The sequence below is a fragment of the Aquarana catesbeiana genome, linkage group LG09 (assembly GCF_042186555.1).
Source record: "Aquarana catesbeiana isolate 2022-GZ linkage group LG09, ASM4218655v1, whole genome shotgun sequence".
NCBI classification, from domain to species: domain Eukaryota; kingdom Metazoa; phylum Chordata; class Amphibia; order Anura; family Ranidae; genus Aquarana; species Aquarana catesbeiana.
In genome coordinates, this window is record NC_133332.1 from 212,097,461 (window position 1) to 212,107,117 (window position 9,657).

The window sequence follows — 9,657 nt, forward strand, 5'->3', positions numbered from 1 at the left end:
TTCAGTCCAGATTACAATGCACTTGCAGACTGCCATAGACACAACCATGGGTTGTATGGCAGGGCCTGCCAAGGGAAGGCGAGTGTAAAAAAAGTCTCTAATTTGTTATCTACTGGGTCCCTGAAGACAGGATTGTCCTTCAGAGAGACCATGATGGTCTTGTGAAGGCAAGAGATGGTAGGATCTACCACAGAAAGCGCCCACTTACAAAGGAAGCTTCTCAATATGATATTGTGGGGTGAAAGGTTTCAGAAGAGAAAAAAGTCTTCTCTGGGTAAGTCCAATCCCCATATAGGACAGGTTCTATCAGCAAATGGGCTGGGAAACTGTTGGCTGGTTTATGGAATTTAACCCCATAACGACACAGTAACACATACACTGTATGTGGTGTCCAGCATACAGACCTGTACCAACGTTCGGGACCCAGGACTCCTGGTTCCCGGTCACCTGATCGATGTGATAGCCTCTGAATGGTGAGTGATCAGGTGATCAGTCACTCTGCATCCCTCCCCTGTGTTTTTCTCTTCTGAATGGAGCAGAAGATAAGCAAAAAAAAGAAGAAAAATAGCTAGAACAAGGCTTGATCTAGGTCATGGTTAGTGTTTGGATCAAGGAAAGGGTCAGAGGTCAAGGTCAGTGTTAGTATGCTTTAGGTAGGATTTAAAAAAAAACATTGCCTTTTTATAATTAGTATCAGTATGTTCTAAAAAAAGCAAAATGTGCACTACTGTTTCTGGGCCCTACTTCAAGTACAAACAACAAATAACATACACATGTGTGGTATCACTGAGATTAGCAGGAGCAGAATTTATTTTGGGTTATTCTTTGGTAGTAGGTTATAGCAATAGCAAGAAATATACAGCTAAATAAAAGAAAAAAATTTTTTTATACTATTTTGGATTAGATTTTCTTAGATAATAAAACAAAAACCAAGAGATATCCGTTACCATTTACCACCAAGTGAAAGTCCAATTTCTTCTGAAAAAAACAAGGTATAATCTACTTGGATACACAAAGTATTTGCGATGATATGTACAGTTTTACTAACACATGTGAAAGTTGCCAAAATTGGGTCTGGGCATTAAAGCGGAGTTCCACCCAAGAGTGGAACTTCCGCTCGTTGTACTCCTTCCCCCTCTGGTGTCACATTTGGCACCTTTCGGGGGGGGCGGGATACCAGGATACCTGTCTTTCACAGGTATCCTTTCCCCACTTCCCTAGGCATTTGCGTCATAGTAGGAGAGAGGAGCAGAGCCTCACACATGCGCAGTAGGGTTCCCGGCGTGAAGCCGTAAGGCTACACTGCTGGGTTCCCTTACTCACAATGGAGGCGGCATGCAGTGCTGAACATCGCTGGACTCCAGAACAGGTAAGTGTTCCATTAGTAAAAGTCAGCAGCTGCAGTATGTGCAGCTGCTGGCTTTTTATTTTTTCAGCGGTGGGCGGACCTCTGCTTTAAGGTTTTTTTAATAATTTTTATAGGTTGTCTGAAAAAGTTGTACAATACAGTGCCTTTGGGCATTCCCTGGCTCAAACAGCACAAAACAATCAAAAAGTAAAAAAAAACCACAGCTACTACAATGAACCCCACAGACTGAAACCTGTGTAAAAAAGAGTTCATCCAGTCGTTACTGCTCGCTCTTACAAATATTGTGCTAGAGCAATGCAATTTATATTTTCCATAACAAGGACAAGGTTTATTAGGTGTACTGGAAATACATGCATGAAGTCTTAGGTTAGCAAAACTTTAATAAAAGATAATTATTTAAATGTCTGATTTATAGAGGTATGTAAGTCACCTCCCACCCAACCACGCATCATTGTTCAGCATTTGTGGTTGGAGATTCTAGCCATATGTTTCAAAATTTTTTTTGGAACATAAAACTCGGGCATCCACGGGAAAAGTAAGTTGCTTTGTATAGAGGTACAGCTGCATTAACTAAGGACTTCCAAAAATTTAAGGAGGGTTCCACAGGTTGTTTTCATTGTAAAATAACTGCTTTTCGAGCATAGAACAATAATAACCCTAGTAGGGTTCTGGTTGCCCTGTGGTGTGCCAAGGGTACCACCAAGCCCAGTAAACAGACCAAGGCTGTTTGGGGGATTGTGATAGTGGTTAGAGAAGTTATGAACTGAATAATTGTGCCCCAGAAAGATTGCAAATTGGGGCAGGACCATAGCATATGACGGAAGTCTGCATCATTGCTGCCACAATTCCAACATTGGCCAGAGGCCCCGGGATATTTTTACTCAATTTAAGAGGAGGTAAATAAATGCAATGGGAGGAATAATATTGAATACGACATTCTCGAACTGCAATTAATTGTAAAAAGGGGTACACACCAGACATCCTCCCAGTCTTCTGTGTCCAGTTCTAGATAATCTTCCTGCCATGCAGAGTATAAACCCTTCAGACCAACATGGACTGATGGAAGAAGTGCCTTATAGCTATTGGACAGGGGCTTGCCCAGCTGGTTATCTCATAATAGAGATCCCATGTTAGACTGAAGGATGGTTAGGGGTTTGCGAACCAAATTGAGTAGAAAAAGCATGCCTGAGTTGAAGAAATCTAAAAAAAATATGTACTTGATAAATCATGCCTTTGTTTTAAGGTGTTGAAGGCTAATATGGTAACCCCCTCACAGATATTGGAAATATTTTTAATACCCTTCATTGCCCATATTTCTGGGTCTGGGATAGATTGAAATTCTGGCAAGCAAAAATTGTGTCATAAGGGAGTAGCAGGGGACCATCTGTTGGGATCCTCATGATGCCCACAAACTTGCAACTGCCATGCCCGTATCACCGCCTTTATGGAGAGTGTTAAAGGAATCAGGCCCCGAAGACCTCGATATAATGCATTTTTTAACGATTCATAGGACCCAAGATAAGCGGCTTTTAGGACAACAGAGAAATTTATATCGTCTGAAGTGACCCATTGGTTCATGGGAAAGGAGAACTGCTAAATAGTATTTGTGCAGATCCGGACAAGCTCGACCTCCCTGTATCCTGGGCCTCCTCAGAATCGCTTTGTTTAAAGTGATTGTAAGGGTTTGCCTTTTTTTAAAATAACAAACATATCATACTTACCTCCACTGTGCAGCTCGTTTTGCACAGAGTGGCCCCGAACCTCGTCTTCTGGGGTCCCCCAGCGGCTCTCGAGGCTCCTCCCCACATCAGATAACACCCTAGGAGAAGCGCTCTCCCGAGGGGGTTACCTTGTGGGCGCGCTCCTGAGTCCAGCATTCAGCGTCCATAGCCGCCGAATGTTTGACTCGGCCCTGCTCCCTGGGTCATTGGATTTGATTGACAGCAGCGGGAGCCAACGGTTGCGCTGCAATCAATCTATCCAATCAAGAGCCGAGAATCCTGGGCAGAGAGACAGCGCGTCCCTGCCGGGTCACGTTCCAAGGCTCAGGTAAGTAAAATGGGGGGCTGGTCACTGCCAGGTGTTTTTTCACCTTAACCACTTCAATACCAGGCACTTAGACACCTTCCTGCCCAGGCCAATTTTCAGCGATGTCGCAATTTGAATGACAATTGCGCGGTCATACAACACTGTACCCAAACAAATTTTTCATCATTTTGTTCCCACAAATAGAGCTTTCTTTTGGTGGTATTTGATCACCTCTGTGGTTTTTATTTTTTGCGCAGCAAATAAAAAAAACCCCAAATTTTTGAAAAAAAACAAGTTTTTCTTTGTTTCTGTTAAAAATTTTTGTAAATAAGTATGTTTTCTTCTTTAATGACGGGCACTGATATGGCTGCACTGACGGGCACTGATAAGGCGGCACTGATGGGCACCGATGAGGTGGCACTGACGGGCACTGATAGGCGGCACTGATGGGCACTGATAGGTGGCACTGGTATGCGGCACTGATGGGCACTCGTAGGTGGCACTGATGGGTACTTATGGGTGGCACTGATAGGTGGCACCGATGGACACTGATGGGTGGCACTGATGACACTGATGGGTGGCATTGCTGGGCATCACCAATATATAATGGTGCCAGTCAGTGCCCATTTGTGGGCACTGTTTTGCACAGATCGGGCATAATTTGCACATGTGGATGGCCATGGGGTACATACCTGGCCATCCACATGTTGCCCCCTTCCCTGGTGGTCCTGGCGACTTCCCTGGTGGTCTAGTGTGGGCATCCGAGGGGGGGCTGCGCTGATAAACAATCAGCGCAGACCCCCGTCAGGAGAGCCGCCGATCGGCTCTCCTCTACCAGCGTCTGTCAGACGCAAGTGAGGAAAAGATGATCAACGGCTTTTCCTATTGACATCGTGATCAGCCGTGATTGGACACGGCTGATCACGTGGTAAAGAGCCTCCGCCGGAGGCTCTTTACCAAGTTCGGTGGAGCGGTGTGCGAGACTGACACACCGCTCCACTGATCACTGTAATGCGCGCCCCCACGGGAGCGCGGCGGCTGTTATCCTGCTGGACGTCATATGACGCCCAGTCAGGATAACTGAACCACCGCCCGGCCGTCAATCTGCTATAGGCCGGGCAGGAAGTGGTTAATGCATAGGATGCATTAAGGTGAAAAAACACAAAGGTTTACAACCCCTTTAACCTGGGCGGATGAGCTCTCCACAAGAAAGAGGAAATAATGGCATTGAATTGTTTAAAAATGTTTTAGGCATCCAGATTGGGGCATGGCGTAGTATATATAGAAAAGCAGGGAGAGTTTTCATTTTTAAAAGATTTATTCTGCCAATTATAGAAAGAGGGAGATTGTCCCAAGCTTTCAATTTGCCTTTTAGCATGGTAAGGAGAGGATGAAGGTTCAGTTTATTGTAATCCGACACATTTGAGGTGAATGTAATCCCCAGGTAACGAATTGAGGTGACCCAGGACAATGGTATTGCAGGATCTGCGACCCGACTGGCCCAGATATTTATTGGGAGGATTTGTGATCTTCCCCAGTTCACTTTATAGCCGGATAGAACCAAGTATCGGGAAATGATAAAGAGCGCCTCTCGGAGAGAGGATCCTGGGTCATGAAGAAAAAGCATCATATCATCAGCATATAATGCCAGCTTTTCGATTATGGTACACACTCTTTTTCCCTTCACAGCTACATCTTGTAACTCCACCACGCGCCGATCACAGCTGTCTTCCAGGTATCGGATCAGGCATCGGGAGCATTTGCCCGAGTACAAGTACTTGGGCAGAACGGAGGGTTGTCCCGATACCACTTTTTTAGGACCGAGTACAAGTACCGATACTTTTTTTCAAGTACTCGCCGATACGGATTACCGATACTATTTTTTTAATGTCACGTGACAGTGTTTTTTTTTTGTTTTTTTTTTAACAGTGTTTTCTTTTTTTTGGGGGGGGGGGTGAACGGTGTATGCGTGTGTGTGTTTTTTTTTTTTTTACAATTTTTATTTTTTACAATAATATTTATTTTATTCTTTATATGTTTTTTTTTTTAATCAGCCCTGTTGGGGGGCTTTGGTGAGATATCAGGGGTCTTAACAGACCTCTGATATCTCCCCCTTGAGACAGAGAAAGAGACAGAGGATAGAGATTCCCCAGTCCCTTTCTCTGCAGCCTCAGCTGCACTGAGAATGAATGGAGAGAAGACAGCGGCTCCTCTCCATTCATAAACTGACACATCGTAATCACAGGAGATTACAATGTTTCAGTTATGTGAATGGACAGAGTCAGCTGACTCTGTCCATTCACACAGCGGAGAGAGACAGCAGAACGGAGAGGACAGAGAAGGAGAGGGGAACGGAGGGGACAGCGGAGAGACACAGGGAAGGAGAGAGGAACGGAGGGGGACAGCGGAGAGACACAGGGAAGGAGAGAGGAATGGAGGGGGACAGCAGAGAGACACAGCAGAACGGAGGGGACAGCGAAGAGACACAGGGAAGGAGAGAGGAACGGAGGGGGACAGCGGAGGGGGACAGAGGAACGGAGGGGGCATGGAGGAGGATGCAGTGACAGTCAGCGGTGAGCGATCACCGCTGTATGTCACTAAAGCCGCTGAAAGCCGCTGGGGGAGAATCTTGTAACTCCACCACGCGCCGATCACAGCTGTCTTCCAGGTATCGGATCAGGCATCGGGAGCATTTGCCCGAGTACAAGTACTTGGGCAAATGCTCGGTATCGGTGCCGATACCGATACTAGTATCGGTATCGGGACAACCCTACTACAGACTGTCTGAGGGCAGTAGCCAGGGGCTCCATCACTAAGGAAAATAGTAATGGGGAAAGCGGACACCCCTGTCGAGTGCCCCGTTGAACTGGAAGAGAGTCAGATAGCATACCTCCAAGCTTGATTTGAGATCGGAGCTTTGTACAATAGGGAAACCCATTTTCTGAAGATGGGACCAAAGCCAAAGGATTGCAGAATTAACAGCATATAATCCCAAATCACTATATCAAAGGCCTTCTCTACAACCAAGGCCACTAACACACTGGACTGGGAATCTACCAGTGGGAGTTGCAAGTGTGTAAGAACTCTTCTAATGTTTATATCTGTGGACTTCCCTGGCATAAAGCCAGTTGGTCTATATTGACCAGGGAGGGCAGCACCTTAACCAGCCTGGTGGCAAGAATTTTAGCTAAAATTTTGAGGTCATAGTTTAAAAGTGAATTAGGTCTGTATGAAGCACATCATTTAGGGTCCTTTCCCATTTTAGGAAGAAGAACTACATGGGCCTATTACATAGAGGAAAGTAGTAAGTTGGTTTCTAAGCATTGCAAATACAGATTGTGAAGTTTGGGGCCCAGCTGTTTAGTATCTCTTTTTACCAATCCCCAGAAAGACCATCCGGTCTCAGAGTTTTTGAGGGGGGAACCGAAAAAATAGCCGTCTCCACCTCCAATATAGAGATTAAGGCTCCAACAACTCGATATCCTCAGGAGCCAGTGTGGGTAAAGACAGAGACTGAAGTTCAGCTATAATATTGTCTTGATTTGAGGGTTGTAGTTGGCTATATAGGACTTGAAAATAGCTGCAAATCTCCTGAAGTATGCTTTTGGGGTCCAAGAGTAGAATCCCTGTGGATGTTTGTAGTTCTGGAACTATAGTTTGGAAATGTGGGTCTGCCACCAGGTTGGCCAAAAGCCGTCCATTTTTGTCCCCAGATTCAAATATTTTACCTGCCAATAGATTACTGTCGGTTTGTGCTAGAGTAGAGTAATGTAAATTCACTTCCCTTCTTGCCTGAGCTAGGCATCTGGTGTGGCATGTGTCGCAAAGGACTCAGCTGCTTCAGTCTCTCAAGCCTCCAATTGTGAGGTTATAGCTGTGAATTCAGATCTGACTGCTGTATTGGCTGAAATATAGTTACCCCTGCTATTAGCCTTAAAAGCATCCCAGACCATTGCCGGAGTAGCCATATCAGCGTTAGTAGACCAATAGGAATCAAATGGGGCAACTATTTCTGACACCTTCTCATTTTGCACCCAGCACGGAGCTAATCTCCAGGAGCCTGGATCTTTGTAGCCTCCAATCTTTAAGCAAATCTCTAGAGGTGCATGATCTGAAAGTTCAGCTGGAATGTTCGAGGCCTCAGACAATTTGGAGAGCACCGATAAGGTTCCAAAAGGCAAGATCTATTCTCGAGCCTGATTTATACATAGCAGATAAATGTGAAAATGCCTTAGCAGAGGTGCGTTTCCATCTCTAGAGTTCTGTAGGGATGAAGGTATTGGCCTAGTGATTTGAATCCTGTCTCACCGGACGTTGTGGGTTAGAGGTGTCCAGGGATGTGTCTAAAATAGCATTGAAATCTCCCCCGAGTAGTACATGCGAGGCCTGAAAAGGGGCTAGTTTCTCACATATAGTGTACAATATAGAGACATCTGCTGGAGAAGGCAAATATACATTCACTAAGGCCCAAAGAACTGCATGCAGCTCCACTAATAATATGAGGAATCTACCCCCCGGGTCTGTTATTACTTTCTCCACTCTGTATGGAAGGGACTTGTTCATTAGTATTGCCACCCCACGGGCATATGAGGAGTATGTGGCATGAAATTACTGCCTAACTCATGATCGTCTCAACGTCAAGATGCGAATACCAGTGAGATGGGCCTCCTGCAAAAACAGGATATGAGGTTTATGGGCATTTAGATATTTTAATAGGAGGGGGCGTTTAAATTTGTCATTGAGGCCTTGTAAATTTCAATAGGACTAACTTAACTGTAGACATGACTATAGCATTTAAAATACAATTGTTGCGGATAAACAAATAAAATGATCACCCCTGTGGGTGAAGTAGGGAATAAACCAGCACACCTAGAAACCCCCGTAGGGGTATAAGGACCCACAAGGAATTGGTATATGATTCTTAATTTAAAAAAAAAGAGCAATTGAACATTAAAAACAGCGACTACCTTGTCATAAAACTTCCTACCACTGAGCCAAAACCCCAACATAACTGGGCTTAGCACCTTTTTCGCAGAACATAAAAACTAGTCAAACTCCCTATCACCTAGCCCAAACCCCAACATAACTTAGCATGGGCAATTTGATAGCCAAAACCAAAGTAAAAGTCTGCTTAACAGTCAAAGTGTCTCAAAGGGAGATCCAGTAGAAAAACTCTTCCCAGACGATCCACGATGATCCGCCGACCACATAACAAAAAAAAGGGTGGGGGGGGGAACAAACTCCCTACCGAATGCCGACCCCAACAGTAGTTCCAGTCAGTTTTATACCCTTAACGGTTAATCAACCTTCTCAAGGTTACTCCAGGGGAGTTGGGAGAAGTAGTTCTCCCCTTGTTGCTTCAAAGAAGGCTGAAACTGAGGGGAGTGGGCGTGAAGTAAATTCAAGGTAGTACACAAGGTAGCTACATTAACATAGGACAGGTATTGTGAGAATATTTATTCAGACTATGAAAAAGATCCTTGCACCTGGTGAATCCGAAAGGGAAGGTACTGCAAAGGTGAATATATTGAGAGCATCAACTCAGTAGACGGAAAGCACAGAAACATCCAGGAAAATTACTCCATATCACTACAACCCCCATAAGTTAACTGGACAATGCCAACCAGGCTAAGCCCTGCATCCGGGAGAACGTTCGGAAACGTTTACATTTATGGGCAACAAGAAGTGTATAGGGGTCGTAGTTTGTCATGACCAGCATAGAGAAGGAGCAGACCTGAGCCCCAAGTTGAGTGCAATTCTCATCGCAAAGTAGTCAGCCAGTCGTCAGGATTGTTGAAGAAGTGAACCGCCCCATAATGCTGGACTCGAAGGCGGCTGGGGTAGAGCATGCTGTACCCAATATTCTTTTCCCGGAGCCTCCTGCGCACATCATTGAAGGTTTTCCTCTTTGGCCCCAATCAGGCCGAAAAATCTGGGAAAAGTAGAAAGGTTTTTCAAGAACATTACCATATTGAAGTGTATGTTGTTTGCGGGCTTCTGAAAGGATCTTGTCCCTATCTCGGTAGTTGAGAAAGTGGACCAAAAGGGTCTAGGATTAGATCCGGGAATGACTCGACCCGTGGGTACTCTATGGGCTTTTTCAACCACATATGTGGGGGGAACTTCCGTGAGGTCTAGGAGGTTCTTGAAAAGCTGCTCAGCAAATTCTGCCAGACGATCACTTTCTTCTCCATCACGGAGACCTATGACTCAAATATTATTGCGCCATGACCTGTTCTCAGCCTCATCGGACTTGGCAA